General features: G+C 38.8%; 1 long non-coding RNA gene across 2 annotated transcripts in view; it reads left to right on the forward strand.

Moving 5' to 3' along the window:
• Positions 1–19102, forward strand: part of LOC126248955 (uncharacterized) — a 233181-nt gene that overhangs the window by 137022 nt on the left and 77057 nt on the right. The gene's annotated exons all lie outside the window — the stretch shown is intronic.

Consider the following 19102-nt stretch of genomic DNA (forward strand, 5'->3'; position numbering starts at 1 on the left):
TGGAAAACCAAACTACGTGTTATACTTCTCAATTGCACACAATCCCACTTTATTTATAAACTGAAAAACTGAATGTTTATGAGAAACTGCTCTGAAAATAACCTGAGTCAATGAAATTATGTATATATCCTCCAAAACTTCAAAAACATCAAAGACAATATCTGACAGTATTTAGAATAGGTGACAAAATTACACCAATCACATACAACACTGTTAATAATTGCATGAACACTGGGGGAATTCACCCTACATTTACCCACTTTTGAGTATAACCAGCATCTCTCAATACTATGACACATAGCAATACAATATCAAAGCTTTTAATACTGTGTAAACATTCCCCACGTGTTTTGACAATGGACATATATGATTTGCACCCACAGCAGGAAATGCACCAATGGTGAAATAGCAGCTTGTATGTCACTGGTCATATCTGAGGCAATTGTGGTGGTTGCCATAATTTACGCATGCAGCTGTATTTCATGATGAAATATTCTTACACTAGCACATTACTGTACTCATAACAATACATAAAATCAACTAAAAATGCAGCTGCAGTAATTTTGACATGCATGGGAAAATATTTCTCATGAGAGGAAGATGTTTATATTTACTGTTGCTTCAACAATGACTACTGTGCAACTATTAGTGGTACTTTTATTTTCGATAGCTGAAAACAAAGATAAACAAGTAAAGAATTGATTTTAATAGAGTCCATAATTCTACTACTTTTAAGAAAGAAAGAAAGTTTTTAGATCAGGGGATAGCATTCGGTGAAATATCTTAACTTTTTGTTGCATAAGAAGTGTTGCGCTGGACAGCATGACATCGGCAGGTTATGATGTTGTGAGCAGGATACAGGCAGTTCTGTTTGTTAACCTTCTCTGACAAAACAAGAGCAATGTTTATTCACAGCTGTAGCAGTAACCCAGTGGTGATTAACAAACCACAAGACACCTCCCGACAGATTAAACCTGTGTGCTGGACCAAGACTCGAACTCGGGTCCTTTGCCTTTTGCAGGCAACTGCTCTACCATCTGAACTACCCAAGCACGACTCACAAGCCGCCTTCACAGCTTCAATTCTGCCAGTACCTTGTCTCCTGTACCTCATCTCCTACTTTCAAGACTTCACAGAAGCTCTTCTGCTAACCTTGGAGAACTAGCACTCCTGGAAGAAAAGTTATTGTGGAGACATGGCTTAGCCACAGCCTGGAGGATGTTTCCAGAATGATATTTTCACTCTGCAGCAGAGTGTGTGCTGATGTGAAACTTCCTGACAGATTAAAACTGTGTGCCAGACCAAGAGTCTGTCACGAAGTTTCATATCAGTGCACACTCTGCTGCAAAGTGAAAATTTCATTCTGGAAACCACAAAATGCTGGTGTGTGATCTTTGTTGACATGTCCCCTCTTGTACAGCACATGACATAGACAGTATTCATTTATACATTTTGTGCACTGTCTGTGATGCTTTCATCCATAACTACAGATTCTTCACATAAAAAAACCACAGTAGTGTGTTACATCATCATAATTACATATTCCAGTAGGAACAAAAGAAAAAAAATAGAAAATGAAAGAAAATCATGACAAAAAATTTTATATGCATAATTATCAATGCCCTCACACCTTACATGAATCACAATCTCTCTGTCTCAGAATTAATTCATCCATAATGGAGAAGATTATATCAACTCTTGCATTAATGCTCTATCTATCTGCAAATGTCCCTAACATTTAGAGAGACATATGAATCTGACCAACAAACATGCATCTGTACTTGATACTGTTTGTCATTTGGGTTATCCTGGTGATTAATAATCCTTTCTACTTCCACGCTAATTACAAAAATGAGATATGTTCAAGATTTTTGTATATTGTTGTTTCAATAAAATGTACAGTACCCTTCAGCTTTATTTTATATCTTTACCTCTTAGTAGCAATATGAACTGAGTGCAGTTTATTATGTGTTGTGTGTAAGAAATCACATTAGGATGAGGAATTTTGATGTAACTTTATTGTGACAACTATATACTTCTTTCTACATCTACATCTGCTGAAAATGTGATGATATGGACTGTTTTTAACAGTCAGACATTCCATGTGGGCATTGCAGTTGGTCACGAACACTTCAGGCACAGGTTGCAAATGTTCTGGCCATTCACCTAGTATCCTTTATAGGTGTGTCTCCTACACAGAAGATACTCCATGCTTGTTCATTTGCTGATGACACCTTAACATCAAAGAGGACTGCCAAGTTTTTGGCAAGTTACGATTGCATAATTTTTAGGACTGCGATAACAAGTTTTATTAATTTTCATTGTGCAGTGCATACCATACTTCATAATAGACACTGTGAATTAATGAACAACACCCAAGAAGCACATACAAGGAAGAGAAGCATGCATTTGAAACCCTTGGCTACTGAGTGCTCTGTAGCCCATGGACATGCAGCTGGGGTATGAGGAAGTTCTTGATGTGGTAGCACCCAGGGTAGACTGTCTGTCCACTGTGTGTCAGCTCATTAAAGAGGCCTTCAAAATCCAGTGCCATTTTTTCACTAACATGTTGCTCTGTGGGTGGTAGGCCATTGTATGGAACCACTGGACATCGCATACTTTGCACAGTTCAGTGAAGAGGACGGATTTGAATTGCTGGTCCTGACCAGTTGTCATGGATAGGGGGCAAATGAAATGGGAAATCCATCTGTTAATGAAGGTCCATTTTGTTGATTCAGCTGTTACATCATGTGAAGGTGTTGCTTCTACCCAGTCGCCGATAAGATTTGTAGCCTTTGGACTCAATTAGGGGGCTGACTAAGTCCAAGTGTATGGGAGTGTCCTTTAGGTACCGTGAAGATGCCTTGTGGAGGGGATGCATTCCATCCAGTCTTGCTGCACTGACATGCCCTCACCCATTTCCTGCAGTCTGCTTTAAGCCCCGGCCCAACAAAATGTTCTGTGGTGAGCCTTGTAATGGGGCAAATTGAAAGGTGTGACAGATTATGAAGGCTATCAAACATTGATTTTCTGAATGGGATGGGGATCAGTGGGCATGGTCTTCCCTGCAGTGTGTTATATCAAACTTTGAAATGAGAGTCAGGTAGCTGTATTTGTTTGAGTTACCTGTGTTGGTGTTATCTAAGAGCTTATGTAAGTGTTTGTCATGTGTCATGTTCTTATGCATTCACTAGGTCCTCTTAGTTTATTAGGATACTGACGGTGTAGATATGGGATATGTATTCCGCCACCATATTTTCCACCCTGTTCATGTGCTGAATGTCTCTTGCAAACTGAGCTATAAGGTCAAGGTGCCGGAAGTGGTGGAGTGATACATCCAAACCAGGATTGAGAATGGTGTACACCAAGGGCAGCGATCAGTGTAAAGTGTGAGAGGGTGGTCCTAAATGTCCTCTCTGAAATACTTAACTACCTCATAGAGGGTGAGTAGTTTGTGGTCATATATGGATCACAGCTTTTGCAATCCCTTCAATATATGAGAGAAGAATCATAAGGGTTGACATACACTGTTAATTGTATGCTGTAGGACAGTGCCAATGGCAGTGTCAATACAGTCAGCAGTGATTGACAGTTTGGCTGAGGGATGGGCCAGGGTAATGGCCCTCTGTAGTGGCTGTCTGATAGTCTTGAAAGCATGTGACATTTCTTTGAATCATGGAACAATTTGGTTGCCCTTGGTGTTGGTTCTGAATAGGATGTTAGTGAGGGATACCTGAATTTTGGGTGCCTGTCAAATGTGGTGCCAGTAGAAATTTACCATTCCTAGAAATACATGTAGCTCTTTGTAGTTAGTGGGCATGGGAGTGAACTGGCTTCCTTCCTTCGTTCTGTTGGCCTGATCCCTGATGACAAAACAAAATATCCTAGGAATGTTAGTCAAATGGCATTTTTTGGTGTTGATGACTTCATCTAGCTGCTCTAGGATATAAAAAACTCACTGTATGTGACCTTCATGCTATTGGGGCATGGAAGAATATATCATAATGTTGCCCACATAAGGGAAAGAGAACAGGAATATGTGTAGGGGAGAGTGGATTAATCACTTCTATGTTTCACATGCTTTTTTTTTAGTCTGAATGGTGTAAATAGATTTTCAAATAACCCAAAGGATGTGAAAATGTTAGTTTTAACAATGTCTTCAGTCATCATTGGTACCTGCTGATATGCTTTTCACACTCAATGATGCTGAAGATCATTGCACCCAATAATGCATGTGCAAAGTCCTGGATGTTATGTACCAAGTACTGATTAGGAATTGCCCATGTATTTAAGACTCCATGGTCCCCACACATTCAAAAGGTACCCTCTTTTTTACAGGCCATATTTACAGGTGAAGCCCAAGGGTGGATGATGCCTCAGTTGAGGAACTCATCTATAGCATTACATTGATACAAGGAAAGAACACCTCTCACTACATGAGAAAAGCTCATCCCTTCAGAGGCTGCTGCTAGAGCATCAAAATCAGTTAGCAGATTAAGAATTACAACTTAGAGCCCTTCAGACTGTACCTACCACCACCGCAGAACAACTACCACCCCAGGACACAAATGCAGCAATTGTATGGCATATGTCAAGGATCTCCATACCGGGGTGTAGAAAATGCCTTTCAACCCTGGCAACCCTGTTGGACATTCTCCTGGTGGCAGTGTGTGTGTGCATTAAGTACAAAATGAATGTACTGTGGTCTGTGATCACCAGTGTGGGAATAACAGGTATCTGGGGTCAATTAGAATGTACAGACCTCTTGGTGAAGTATTCCACACTTTATTGCCATGAAGCAAAATTAAACACATACAAAAGCATTATCATGATACACATTGTTCAAGAGACAAGTGGGAACTGACAATGAAAGATTATGAACTTAGGCTACAGATAAACCATGTCACTAGTTGCTGCAGTTGTTATGCTGGCCAGCGTCAGTACTGGTAGTTGATGTTGCCACATATGTAAAACAACTAAAAACAAATGAATTACATGAAAAAGATGGGTTTTGCTACAATTTATGATGTTTCCACAACATGACATATATTTAAAAGATATACAATGAATAATATTTCCTTAATACATGCTGTTATATAAACACACTGTATGCACAACAAGACTGAAGATCTTTTGAAAAATAACCATGATCACTGTTATATGGGTGCTGTAAAGTCATCATGTTCAATCACATGTAACTTTTGTGTATGCTGTTCACTGCTGATATATGGATTCTACCACAGTTTCATTTTAAGTTTGTAGCAATTTTTTTTAAAAAAAGAACCTACTTAGATGAAACTACAGCAGACAGTTGTTTTGTTGATTTCTTTGCCGTACAAAATATTACTGCATCCACTTTTATTATGACCAAATATTCTGTGTATTCAGTGGACTACCATTTTCATTCCTGACTATAGCTGGAGAGGGACTTAAGCCACTATGAACTCATTATCAATAATGACATGCTGTGTCTTCATTGATCAGGCATGAAGGAAATGTCCCAGATTGTTCAATAAGAGATTTACAGGAGGAAAGTATGATTATTTTGAAACATGAAAGCCTGAACTCACTGCCAGTAATCATGTGCACCTCACAAAAGTCAATACTTCTGTTTCTGATGCATGGTATTGCACAGTAATGAAGAAGTTGCTGAATCTGATTTTGGGCAGAACACACAAAAACCCCCACCTGTACAATGAGATTTAGATTGCCAGTAATTTCCTAAATCACTTTAGGTGAATGCTGGTAGCAGTGTCTTGAAATCTGCCAAATTTAATTCCATGCATCAGCCTTTTAAAAATATGAGTGTACTTTGTTCTGATGACCTTTATGTTTGTGACCTCTCAGAACGTCATATCATTTTCATAACTAAGTTGTTACGCAAATATATGTTATCATGACCCATATCACCTTTATTACATTTATTAATGGGTGAAATGTCACAGCAAACTGTAAAATAAACTATGTCTCATCTTTCAGCTACCTGGTACCAGTCTTCTTCTGTGTTCTTAAATAGATGTTTCCAAGTTGACCTCATCACCACAATTATTAATTTCATTTGTGGAGGCCCATAAAACGAGCTGTATATCCAGTGTTGTCATAATCTCCTGTACCATGTGTAAAAGATGGTAGTCAGGCCACGTTTGATAAAAAGCTTATAAATTTTTGTGGCTCAGTAACTCACTGGTAAAGTGTTAGACTATGGATTCAGTAGTTTCAGATTTGATTCCTAATGAGTCACAGGATTTTTATTTGTCACTTCCCAGTTTTACCTGTGGCAGTGTCACTAATGTGAAAAATCTATGGTTCAGAATCCACTTTAAATTGTAGATTCCTGTGTAACTGGCTGCGAAAGCCACTTAAAAAGTCAGATCAAGGCTGAAGAATACTACCCTTTGTGATGACCTCATCCCATAGGAAATATAATTATCAAAATCTTAGCTGTGAAGTCACTCAAAATTCTGGTTGGAAAACCAAACTACGTGTTATACTTCTCAATTGCACACAATCCCACTTTATTTATAAACTGAAAAACTGAATGTTTATGAGAAACTGCTCTGAAAATAACCTGAGTCAATGAAATTATGTATATATCCTCCAAAACTTCAAAAACATCAAAGACAATATCTGACAGTATTTAGAATAGGTGACAAAATTACACCAATCACATACAACACTGTTAATAATTGCATGAACACTGGGGGAATTCACCCTACATTTACCCACTTTTGAGTATAACCAGCATCTCTCAATACTATGACACATAGCAATACAATATCAAAGCTTTTAATACTGTGTAAACATTCCCCACGTGTTTTGACAATGGACATATATGATTTGCACCCACAGCAGGAAATGCACCAATGGTGAAATAGCAGCTTGTATGTCACTGGTCATATCTGAGGCAATTGTGGTGGTTGCCATAATTTACGCATGCAGCTGTATTTCATGATGAAATATTCTTACACTAGCACATTACTGTACTCATAACAATACATAAAATCAACTAAAAATGCAGCTGCAGTAATTTTGACATGCATGGGAAAATATTTCTCATGAGAGGAAGATGTTTATATTTACTGTTGCTTCAACAATGACTACTGTGCAACTATTAGTGGTACTTTTATTTTCGATAGCTGAAAACAAAGATAAACAAGTAAAGAATTGATTTTAATAGAGTCCATAATTCTACTACTTTTAAGAAAGAAAGAAAGTTTTTAGATCAGGGGATAGCATTCGGTGAAATATCTTAACTTTTTGTTGCATAAGAAGTGTTGCGCTGGACAGCATGACATCGGCAGGTTATGATGTTGTGAGCAGGATACAGGCAGTTCTGTTTGTTAACCTTCTCTGACAAAACAAGAGCAATGTTTATTCACAGCTGTAGCAGTAACCCAGTGGTGATTAACAAACCACAAGACACCTCCCGACAGATTAAACCTGTGTGCTGGACCAAGACTCGAACTCAGGTCCTTTGCCTTTTGCAGGCAACTGCTCTACCATCTGAACTACCCAAGCACGACTCACAAGCCGCCTTCACAGCTTCAATTCTGCCAGTACCTTGTCTCCTGTACCTCATCTCCTACTTTCAAGACTTCACAGAAGCTCTTCTGCTAACCTTGGAGAACTAGCACTCCTGGAAGAAAAGTTATTGTGGAGACATGGCTTAGCCACAGCCTGGAGGATGTTTCCAGAATGATATTTTCACTCTGCAGCAGAGTGTGTGCTGATGTGAAACTTCCTGACAGATTAAAACTGTGTGCCAGACCAAGAGTCTGTCACGAAGTTTCATATCAGTGCACACTCTGCTGCAAAGTGAAAATTTCATTCTGGAAACCACAAAATGCTGGTGTGTGATCTTTGTTGACATGTCCCCTCTTGTACAGCACATGACATAGACAGTATTCATTTATACATTTTGTGCACTGTCTGTGATGCTTTCATCCATAACTACAGATTCTTCACATAAAAAAACCACAGTAGTGTGTTACATCATCATAATTACATATTCCAGTAGGAACAAAAGAAAAAAAATAGAAAATGAAAGAAAATCATGACAAAAAATTTTATATGCATAATTATCAATGCCCTCACACCTTACATGAATCACAATCTCTCTGTCTCAGAATTAATTCATCCATAATGGAGAAGATTATATCAACTCTTGCATTAATGCTCTATCTATCTGCAAATGTCCCTAACATTTAGAGAGACATATGAATCTGACCAACAAACATGCATCTGTACTTGATACTGTTTGTCATTTGGGTTATCCTGGTGATTAATAATCCTTTCTACTTCCACGCTAATTACAAAAATGAGATATGTTCAAGATTTTTGTATATTGTTGTTTCAATAAAATGTACAGTACCCTTCAGTTTTATTTTATATCTTTACCTCTTAGTAGCAATATGAACTGAGTGCAGTTTATTATGTGTTGTGTGTAAGAAATCACATTAGGATGAGGAATTTTGATGTAACTTTATTGTGACAACTATATACTTCTTTCTACATCTACATCTGCTGAAAATGTGATGATATGGACTGTTTTTAACAGTCAGACATTCCATGTGGGCATTGCAGTTGGTCACGAACACTTCAGGCACAGGTTGCAAATGTTCTGGCCATTCACCTAGTATCCTTTATAGGTGTGTCTCCTACACAGAAGATACTCCATGCTTGTTCATTTGCTGATGACACCTTAACATCAAAGAGGACTGCCAAGTTTTTGGCAAGTTACGATTGCATAATTTTTAGGACTGCGATAACAAGTTTTATTAATTTTCATTGTGCAGTGCATACCATACTTCATAATAGACACTGTGAATTAATGAACAACACCCAAGAAGCACATACAAGGAAGAGAAGCATGCATTTGAAACCCTTGGCTACTGAGTGCTCTGTAGCCCATGGACATGCAGCTGGGGTATGAGGAAGTTCTTGATGTGGTAGCACCCAGGGTAGACTGTCTGTCCACTGTGTGTCAGCTCATTAAAGAGGCCTTCAAAATCCAGTGCCATTTTTTCACTAACATGTTGCTCTGTGGGTGGTAGGCCATTGTATGGAACCACTGGACATCGCATACTTTGCACAGTTCAGTGAAGAGGACGGATTTGAATTGCTGGTCCTGACCAGTTGTCATGGATAGGGGGCAAATGAAATGGGAAATCCATCTGTTAATGAAGGTCCATTTTGTTGATTCAGCTGTTACATCATGTGAAGGTGTTGCTTCTACCCAGTCGCCGATAAGATTTGTAGCCTTTGGACTCAATTAGGGGGCTGACTAAGTCCAAGTGTATGGGAGTGTCCTTTAGGTACCGTGAAGATGCCTTGTGGAGGGGATGCATTCCATCCAGTCTTGCTGCACTGACATGCCCTCACCCATTTCCTGCAGTCTGCTTTAAGCCCCGGCCCAACAAAATGTTCTGTGGTGAGCCTTGTAATGGGGCAAATTGAAAGGTGTGACAGATTATGAAGGCTATCAAACATTGATTTTCTGAATGGGATGGGGATCAGTGGGCATGGTCTTCCCTGCAGTGTGTTATATCAAACTTTGAAATGAGAGTCAGGTAGCTGTATTTGTTTGAGTTACCTGTGTTGGTGTTATCTAAGAGCTTATGTAAGTGTTTGTCATGTGTCATGTTCTTATGCATTCACTAGGTCCTCTTAGTTTATTAGGATACTGACGGTGTAGATATGGGATATGTATTCCGCCACCATATTTTCCACCCTGTTCATGTGCTGAATGTCTCTTGCAAACTGAGCTATAAGGTCAAGGTGCCGGAAGTGGTGGAGTGATACATCCAAACCAGGATTGAGAATGGTGTACACCAAGGGCAGCGATCAGTGTAAAGTGTGAGAGGGTGGTCCTAAATGTCCTCTCTGAAATACTTAACTACCTCATAGAGGGTGAGTAGTTTGTGGTCATATATGGATCACAGCTTTTGCAATCCCTTCAATATATGAGAGAAGAATCATAAGGGTTGACATACACTGTTAATTGTATGCTGTAGGACAGTGCCAATGGCAGTGTCAATACAGTCAGCAGTGATTGACAGTTTGGCTGAGGGATGGGCCAGGGTAATGGCCCTCTGTAGTGGCTGTCTGATAGTCTTGAAAGCATGTGACATTTCTTTGAATCATGGAACAATTTGGTTGCCCTTGGTGTTGGTTCTGAATAGGATGTTAGTGAGGGATACCTGAATTTTGGGTGCCTGTCAAATGTGGTGCCAGTAGAAATTTACCATTCCTAGAAATACATGTAGCTCTTTGTAGTTAGTGGGCATGGGAGTGAACTGGCTTCCTTCCTTCGTTCTGTTGGCCTGATCCCTGATGACAAAACAAAATATCCTAGGAATGTTAGTCAAGTGGCATTTTGTGGTGTTGATGACTTCATCTAGCTGCTCTAGGATATAAAAAACTCACTGTATGTGACCTTCATGCTATTGGGGCATGGAAGAATATATCATAATGTTGCCCACATAAGGGAAAGAGAACAGGAATATGTGTAGGGGAGAGTGGATTAATCACTTCTATGTTTCACATGCTTTTTTTTTAGTCTGAATGGTGTAAATAGATTTTCAAATAACCCAAAGGATGTGAAAATGTTAGTTTTAGCAATGTCTTCAGTCATCATTGGTACCTGCTGATATGCTTTTCACACTCAATGATGCTGAAGATCATTGCACCCAATAATGCATGTGCAAAGTCCTGGATGTTATGTACCAAGTACTGATTAGGAATTGCCCATGTATTTAAGACTCCATGGTCCCCACACATTCAAAAGGTACCCTCTTTTTTACAGGCCATATTTACAGGTGAAGCCCAAGGGTGGATGATGCCTCAGTTGAGGAACTCATCTATAGCATTACATTGATACAAGGAAAGAACACCTCTCACTACATGAGAAAAGCTCATCCCTTCAGAGGCTGCTGCTAGAGCATCAAAATCAGTTAGCAGATTAAGAATTACAACTTAGAGCCCTTCAGACTGTACCTACCACCACCGCAGAACAACTACCACCCCAGGACACAAATGCAGCAATTGTATGGCATATGTCAAGGATCTCCATACCGGGGTGTAGAAAATGCCTTTCAACCCTGGCAACCCTGTTGGACATTCTCCTGGTGGCAGTGTGTGTGTGCATTAAGTACAAAATGAATGTACTGTGGTCTGTGATCACCAGTGTGGGAATAACAGGTATCTGGGGTCAATTAGAATGTACAGACCTCTTGGTGAAGTATTCCACACTTTATTGCCATGAAGCAAAATTAAACACATACAAAAGCATTATCATGATACACATTGTTCAAGAGACAAGTGGGAACTGACAATGAAAGATTATGAACTTAGGCTACAGATAAACCATGTCACTAGTTGCTGCAGTTGTTATGCTGGCCAGCGTCAGTACTGGTAGTTGATGTTGCCACATATGTAAAACAACTAAAAACAAATGAATTACATGAAAAAGATGGGTTTTGCTACAATTTATGATGTTTCCACAACATGACATATATTTAAAAGATATACAATGAATAATATTTCCTTAATACATGCTGTTATATAAACACACTGTATGCACAACAGGACTGAAGATCTTTTGAAAAATAACCATGATCACTGTTATATGGGTGCTGTAAAGTCATCATGTTCAATCACATGCAACTTTTGTGTATGCTGTTCACTGCTGATATATGGATTCTACCACAGTTTCATTTTAAGTTTGTAGCAATTTTTTTTAAAAAAAGAACCTACTTAGATGAAACTACAGCAGACAGTTGTTTTGTTGATTTCTTTGCCGTACAAAATATTACTGCATCCACTTTTATTATGACCAAATATTCTGTGTATTCAGTGGACTACCATTTTCATTCCTGACTATAGCTGGAGAGGGACTTAAGCCACTATGAACTCATTATCAATAATGACATGCTGTGTCTTCATTGATCAGGCATGAAGGAAATGTCCCAGATTGTTCAATAAGAGATTTACAGGAGGAAAGTATGATTATTTTGAAACATGAAAGCCTGAACTCACTGCCAGTAATCATGTGCACCTCACAAAAGTCAATACTTCTGTTTCTGATGCATGGTATTGCACAGTAATGAAGAAGTTGCTGAATCTGATTTTGGGCAGAACACACAAAAACCCCCACCTGTACAATGAGATTTAGATTGCCAGTAATTTCCTAAATCACTTTAGGTGAATGCTGGTAGCAGTGTCTTGAAATCTGCCAAATTTAATTCCATGCATCAGCCTTTTAAAAATATGAGTGTACTTTGTTCTGATGACCTTTATGTTTGTGACCTCTCAGAACGTCATATCATTTTCATAACTAAGTTGTTACGCAAATATATGTTATCATGACCCATATCACCTTTATTACATTTATTAATGGGTGAAATGTCACAGCAAACTGTAAAATAAACTATGTCTCATCTTTCAGCTACCTGGTACCAGTCTTCTTCTGTGTTCTTAAATAGATGTTTCCAAGTTGACCTCATCACCACAATTATTAATTTCATTTGTGGAGGCCCATAAAACGAGCTGTATATCCAGTGTTGTCATAATCTCCTGTACCATGTGTAATAGATGGTAGTCAGGCCACGTTTGATAAAAAGATTATAAATTTTTGTGGCTCAGTAACTCACTGGTAAAGTGTTAGACTATGGATTCAGTAGTTTCAGATTTGATTCCTAATGAGTCACAGGATTTTTATTTGTCACTTCCCAGTTTTACCTGTGGCAGTGTCACTAATGTGAAAAATCTATGGTTCAGAATCCACTTTAAATTGTAGATTCCTGTGTAACTGGCTGGGAAAGCCACTTAAAAAGTCAGATCAAGGCTGAAGAATACTACCCTTTGTGATGACCTCATCCCATAGGAAATATAATTATCAAAATCTTAACTGTGAAGTCACTCAAAATTCTGGTTGGAAAACCAAACTACGTGTTATACTTCTCAATTGCACACAATCCCACTTTATTTATAAACTGAAAAACTGAATGTTTATGAGAAACTGCTCTGAAAATAACCTGAGTCAATTAAATTATGTATATATCCTCCAAAACTTCAAAAACATCAAAGACAATATCTGACAGTATTTAGAATAGGTGACAAAATTACATGAATCACATACAACACTGTTAATAATTACATGAACACTGGGGGAATTCACCCTACATTTACCCACTTTTGAGTATAACCAGCATCTCTCAATACTATGACACATAGCAATACAATATCAAAGCTTTTAATACTGTGTAAACATTCCCCACGTGTTTTGACAATGGACATATATGATTTGCACCCACAGCAGGAAATGCACCAATGGTGAAATAGCAGCTTGTATGTCACTGGTCATATCTGAGGCAATTGTGGTGGTTGCCGTAATTTACGCATGCAGCTGTATTTCATGATGAAATATTCTTACACTAGCACATTACTGTACTCATAACAATACATAAAATCAACTAAAACTGCAGCTGCAGTAATTTTGACATGCAAGGGAAAATATTTCTCATGAGAGGAAGATGTTTATATTTACTGTTGCTTCAACAATGACTACTGTGCAACTATTAGTGGTACTTTTATTTTCGATAGCTGAAAACAAAGATAAACAAGTAAAGAATTGATTTTAATAGAGTCCATAATTCTACTACTTTTAAGAAAGAAAGAAAGTTTTTAGATCAGGGGATAGCATTCAGTGAAATATCTTAACTTTTTGTTGCATAAGAAGTGTTGCGCTGGACAGCATGACATCGGCAGGTTATGATGTTGTGAGCAGGATACAGGCAGTTCTGTTTGTTAACCTTCTCTGACAAAACAAGAGCAATGTTTATTCACAGCTGTAGCAGTAACCCAGTGGTGATTAACAAACCACAAGACACCTCCTGACAGATTAAACCTGTGTGCTGGACCAAGACTCGAACTCGGGTCCTTTGCCTTTTGCAGGCAACTGCTCTACCATCTGAACTACCCAAGCACGACTCACAAGCCGCCTTCACAGCTTCAATTCTGCCAGTACCTTGTCTCCTGTACCTCATCTCCTACTTTCAAGACTTCACAGAAGCTCTTCTGCTAACCTTGGAGAACTAGCACTCCTGGAAGAAAAGTTATTGTGGAGACATGGCTTAGCCACAGCCTGGAGGATGTTTCCAGAATGATATTTTCACTCTGCAGCAGCGTGTGTGCTGATGTGAAACTTCCTGACAGATTAAAACTGTGTGCCAGACCAAGAGTCTGTCACGAAGTTTCATATCAGTGCACACTCTGCTGCAAAGTGAAAATTTCATTCTGGAAACCACAAAATGCTGGTGTGTGATCTTTGTTGACATGTCCCCTCTTGTACAGCACATGACATAGACAGTATTCATTTATACATTTTGTGCACTGTCTGTGATGCTTTCATCCATAACTACAGAGTCTTCACATAAAAAAACCACAGTAGTGCGTTACATCATCATAATTACATATTCCAGTAGGAACAAAAGAAAAAAATAGAAAATGAAAGAAAATCATGACAAAAAATTTTATATGCATAATTATCAATGCCCTCACACCTTACATGAATCACAATCTCTCTGTCTCAGAATTAATTCATCCATAATGGAGAAGATTATATCAACTCTTGCATTAATGCTCTATCTATCTGCAAATGTCCCTAACATTTAGAGAGACATATGAATCTGACCAACAAACATGCATCTGTACTTGATACTGTTTGTCATTTGGGTTATCCTGGTGATTAATAATCCTTTCTACTTCCACGCTAATTACAAAAATGAGATATGTTCAAGATTTTTGTATATTGTTGTTTCAATAAAATGTACAGTACCCTTCAGTTTTATTTTATATCTTTACCTCTTAGTAGCAATATGAACTGAGTGCAGTTTATTATGTGTTGTGTGTAAGAAATCACATTAGGATGAGGAATTTTGATGTAACTTTATTGTGACAACTATATACTTCTTTCTACATCTACATCTGCTGAAAATGTGATGATATGGACTGTTTTTAACAGTCAGACATTCCATGTGGGCATTGCAGTTGGTCACGAACACTTCAGGCACAGGTTGCAAATGTTCTGGCCATTCACCTAGTATCCTTTATAGGTGTGTCTCCTACACAGAAGATACTCCATGCTTGTTCATTTGCTGATGACACCTTAACATCAAAGAGGACTGCCAAGTTTTTGGCAAGTTACGATTGCATAATTTTTAGGACTGCGATAACAAGTTTTATTAATTTTCATTGTGCAGTGCATACCATACTTCATAATAGACACTGTGAATTAATGAACAACACCCAAGAAGCACATACAAGGAAGAGAAGCATGCATTTGAAACCCTTGGCTACTGAGTGCTCTGTAGCCCATGGACATGCAGCTGGGGTATGAGGAAGTTCTTGATGTGGTAGCACCCAGGGTAGACTGTCTGTCCACTGTGTGTCAGCTCATTAAAGAGGCCTTCAAAATCCAGTGCCATTTTTTCACTAACATGTTGCTCTGTGGGTGGTAGGCCATTGTATGGAACCACTGGACATCGCATACTTTGCACAGTTCAGTGAAGAGGATGGATTTGAATTGCTGGTCCTGACCAGTTGTCATGGATAGGGGGCAAATGAAATGGGAAATCCATCTGTTAATGAAGGTCCATTTTGTTGATTCAGCTGTTACATCATGTGAAGGTGTCGCTTCTACCCAGTCGCCGATAAGATTTGTAGCCTTTGGACTCAATTAGGGGGCTGACTAAGTCCAAGTGTATGGGAGTGTCCTTTAGGTACCGTGAAGATGCCTTGTGGAGGGGATGCATTCCATCCAGTCTTGCTGCACTGACATGCCCTCACCCATTTCCTGCAGTCTGCTTTAAGCCCCGGCCCAACAAAATGTTCTGTGGTGAGCCTTGTAATGGGGCAAATTGAAAGGTGTGACAGATTATGAAGGCTATCAAACATTGATTTTCTGAATGGGATGGGGATCAGTGGGCATGGTCTTCCCTGCAGTGTGTTATATCAAACTTTGAAATGAGAGTCAGGTAGCTGTATTTGTTTGAGTTACCTGTGTTGGTGTTATCTAAGAGCTTATGTAAGTGTTTGTCATGTGTCATGTTCTTATGCATTCACTAGGTCCTCTTAGTTTATTAGGATACTGACGGTGTAGATATGGGATATGTATTCCGCCACCATATTTTCCACCCTGTTCATGTGCTGAATGTCTCTTGCAAACTGAGCTATAAGGTCAAGGTGCCGGAAGTGGTGGAGTGATACATCCAAACCAGGATTGAGAATGGTGTACACCAAGGGCAGCGATCAGTGTAAAGTGTGAGAGGGTGGTCCTAAATGTCCTCTCTGAAATACTTAACTACCTCATAGAGGGTGAGTAGTTTGTGGTCATATATGGATCACAGCTTTTGCAATCCCTTCAATATATGAGAGAAGAATCATAAGGGTTGACATACACTGTTAATTGTATGCTGTAGGACAGTGCCAATGGCAGTGTCAATACAGTCAGCAGTGATTGACAGTTTGGCTGAGGGATGGGCCAGGGTAATGGCCCTCTGTAGTGGCTGTCTGATAGTCTTGAAAGCATGTGACATTTCTTTGAATCATGGAACAATTTGGTTGCCCTTGGTGTTGGTTCTGAATAGGATGTTAGTGAGGGATACCTGAATTTTGGGTGCCTGTCAAATGTGGTGCCAGTAGAAATTTACCATTCCTAGAAATACATGTAGCTCTTTGTAGTTAGTGGGCATGGGAGTGAACTGGCTTCCTTCCTTCGTTCTGTTGGCCTGATCCCTGATGACAAAACAAAATATCCTAGGAATGTTAGTCAAGTGGCATTTTTTGGTGTTGATGACTTCATCTAGCTGCTCTAGGATATAAAAAACTCACTGTATGTGACCTTCATGCTATTGGGGCATGGAAGAATATATCATAATGTTGCTCACATAAGGGAAAGAGAACAGGAATATGTGTAGGGGAGAGTGGATTAATCACTTCTATGTTTCACATGCTTTTTTTTTAGTCTGAATGGTGTAAATAGATTTTCAAATAACCCAAAGGATGTGAAAATGTTAGTTTTAGCAATGTCTTCAGTCATCATTGGTACCTGCTGATATGCTTTTCACACTCAATGATGCTGAAGATCATTGCACCCAATAATGCATGTGCAAAGTCCTGGATGTTATGTACCAAGTACTGATTAGGAATTGCCCATGTATTTAAGACTCCATGGTCCCCACACATTCAAAAGGTACCCTCTTTTTTACAGGCCATATTTACAGGTGAAGCCCAAGGGTGGATGATGCCTCAGTTGAGGAACTCATCTATAGCATTACATTGATACAAGGAAAGAACACCTCTCACTACATGAGAAAAGCTCATCCCTTCAGAGGCTGCTGCTAGAGCATCAAAATCAGTTAGCAGATTAAGAATTACAACTTAGAGCCCTTCAGACTGTACCTACCACCACCGCAGAACAACTACCACCCCAGGACACAAATGCAGCAATTGTATGGCATATGTCAAGGATCTCCATACCGGGGTGTAGAAAATGCCTTTCAACCCTGGCAACCCTGTTGGACATTCTCCTGGTGGCAGTGTGTGTGTGCATTAAGTACAAAATGAATGTACTGTGGTCTGTGATCACCAGTGTGGGAATAACAGGTATCTGGGGTCAATTAGAATGTACAGACCTCTTGGTGAAGTATTCCACACTTTATTGCCATGAAGCAAAATTAAACACATACAAAAGCATTATCATGATACACATTGTTCAAGAGACAAGTGGGAACTGACAATGAAAGATTATGAACTTAGGCTACAGATAAACCATGTCACTAGTTGCTGCAGTTGTTATGCTGGCCAGCGTCAGTACTGGTAGTTGATGTTGCCACATATGTAAAACAACTAAAAACAAATGAATTACATGAAAAAGATGGGTTTTGCTACAATTTATGATGTTTCCACAACATGACATATATTTAAAAGATATACAATGAATAATATTTCCTTAATACATGCTGTTATATAAACACACTGTATGCACAACAAGACTGAAGATCTTTTGAAAAATAACCATGATCACTGTTATATGGGTGCTGTAAAGTCATCATGTTCAATCACATGTAACTTTTGTGTATGCTGTTCACTGCTGATATATGGATTCTACCACAGTTTCATTTTAAGTTTGTAGCAATTTTTTTTAAAAAAAGAACCTACTTAGATGAAACTACAGCAGACAGTTGTTTTGTTGATTTCTTTGCCGTACAAAATATTACTGCATCCACTTTTATTATGACCAAATATTCTGTGTATTCAGTGGACTACCATTTTCATTCCTGACTATAGCTGGAGAGGGACTTAAGCCACTATGAACTCATTATCAATAATGACATGCTGTGTCTTCATTGATCAGGCATGAAGGAAATGTCCCAGATTGTTCAATAAGAGATTTACAGGAGGAAAGTATGATTATTTTGAAACATGAAAGCCTGAACTCACTGCCAGTAATCATGTGCACCTCACAAAAGTCAATACTTCTGTTTCTGATGCATGGTATTGCACAGTAATGAAGAAGTTGCTGAATCTGATTTTGGGCAGAACACACAAAAACCCCCACCTGTACAATGAGATTTAGATTGCCAGTAATTTCCTAAATCACTTTAGGTGAATGCTGGTAGCAGTGTCTTGAAATCTGCCAAATTTAATTCCATGCATCAGCCTTTTAAAAATATGAGTGTACTTTGTTCTGATGACCTTTATGTTTGTGACCTCTCAGAACGTCATATCATTTTCATAACTAAGTTGTTACGCAAATATATGTTATCATGACCCATATCACCTTTATTACATTTATTAATGGGTGAAATGTCACAGCAAACTGTAAAATAAACTATGTCTCATCTTTCAGCTACCTGGTACCAGTCTTCTTCTGTGTTCTTAAATAGATGTTTCCAAGTTGACCTCATCACCACAATTATTAATTTCATTTGTGGAGGCCCATAAAACGAGCTGTATATCCAGTGTTGTCATAATCTCCTGTACCATGTGTAAAAGATGGTAGTCAGGCCACGTTTGATAAAAAGCTTATAAATTTTTGTGG

The sequence above is a fragment of the Schistocerca nitens genome, chromosome 3, assembly GCF_023898315.1.
Source record: "Schistocerca nitens isolate TAMUIC-IGC-003100 chromosome 3, iqSchNite1.1, whole genome shotgun sequence".
NCBI lineage: Eukaryota > Metazoa > Arthropoda > Insecta > Orthoptera > Acrididae > Schistocerca > Schistocerca nitens.